This window comes from Chrysemys picta, chromosome 1, assembly GCF_011386835.1.
Source record: "Chrysemys picta bellii isolate R12L10 chromosome 1, ASM1138683v2, whole genome shotgun sequence".
Classification (NCBI taxonomy): Eukaryota; Metazoa; Chordata; order Testudines; family Emydidae; genus Chrysemys; species Chrysemys picta.
The window spans coordinates 349,701,485-349,702,969 of NC_088791.1; the positions used below are offsets into that span (position 1 = coordinate 349,701,485).

Here is a 1,485-nt window from a genome sequence, read left to right on the forward strand (position 1 = left end):
AGAGAAGGGTAAAGCATTGATGACAGATCTCATGGCATTGCATTTTCTGTGATTCCCCATCCAACTCCTTCTGGTTCCGAATGTTTTGCTTAGTTTCTGCTTGCACTGTGAGTAGGGTTTCATAGAGCTCTGTACCATGACACCCAGGTCTGTGTCCGGAGTTCATACAGTTAAATTAGAACCTTGTAATATGTTTGAGAAGTTCAGGTTTTTCCCTCCAATCGGCATACACGTTGCAGTTATTCACATTAAAGTTCATATGCCATCATGCTGCCCATTCACCTGGCTTGGTTAGTTCCCTCAGAGGACTTCTCTGGACTTGACTATCACCTACATAATCTGGCGCCATCTGTAAATGTTGCCAATTGCTGCTCAGCCCCTTTCTAGATTGTTAATAACTATAAAATATTTACTGTACTATTTGTTATAAAATGTGTAGCCCCAGTTGCTGTGCTTTTCTCCCTTCACAGGCACCTTGAGCATTGCTGAGCCTGATCGACGCATCAACCACCTCATGGCATCTTTCAACTTCACCCCCTCTGACCCTTCAGCATTTACCCTAATGGGCATCCCTGGCCTGGAAGATGTGCATATGTGGATTTCCATCCCTTTCTCTACATTCTACATTATCGGCCTTTTGGGAAATTTCATGGTTCTGTTTGTTGTAGGCAAAGAGCAGACCCTGCACAAGCCGATGTACCTGCTGCTCTGCATGCTGGCGCTCACAGATATCGGCATATCTACCTCTGTCGTGCCGAAGGCACTGTGTATATTTTGGTTCAATTTGAAAGGAATTACTATGCATGGCTGCCTCACCCAGACATTCTTCCTTCATGCAGTTTCTGTTATGCACTCAGCCGTCCTCGTGACAATGGCCTTCGATCGCTATGTTGCCATATGTAACCCTCTGAGATATACCACCATCCTCAGCAACGCACGAATAGCTAAGCTAGGGCTAGTGGGTTTGATAAGAGCTGTTCTCTTCATTCTGCCCATGCCCCTGCTTCTGAGCAGGCAGCCATTCTGTGCCAATCGCATTATCCCCCATACGTACTGCGAGCACATGGCTGTGGCGAAGGTGTCGTGTGGGGATATCACAGTCAACAGGACATACGGCTTGGTGATGGCATTTGTTATCATCGGGTTAGATCTGATGCTTGTTGCCCTGTCCTATGGTCTGATCATCAGGGCCGTCCTCAGAATCTCCTCCAAGAAGGCTCACCCGAAAGCCCTCAACACCTGCACAACCCACATATGTGTGATGCTGACATCTTGTATTCTTTTCCTCTTCTCCACTCTGACACACCGGTTTGGTCAGGGCATCGCTCCCCATGTTCACATCATCTTGGCCGACCTCTTCTTCCTCATCCCTCCTATGCTCAACCCTATCATTTATGGGGTCAAAACCAAAGAGCTTCGTGAGAAAGTGGGCAAATACACCTGCAAATGTGATCACCGGGGGCCACTGACTTTAAACCTATGTGA

The 1,485-nt window shown here is 47.2% G+C and overlaps 1 pseudogene; it reads left to right on the top strand.

Moving 5' to 3' along the window:
• The first annotated feature begins 478 nt into the window (after positions 1-478).
• Positions 479-1,485, top strand: LOC112061529 (olfactory receptor 52P1-like; annotated as a pseudogene).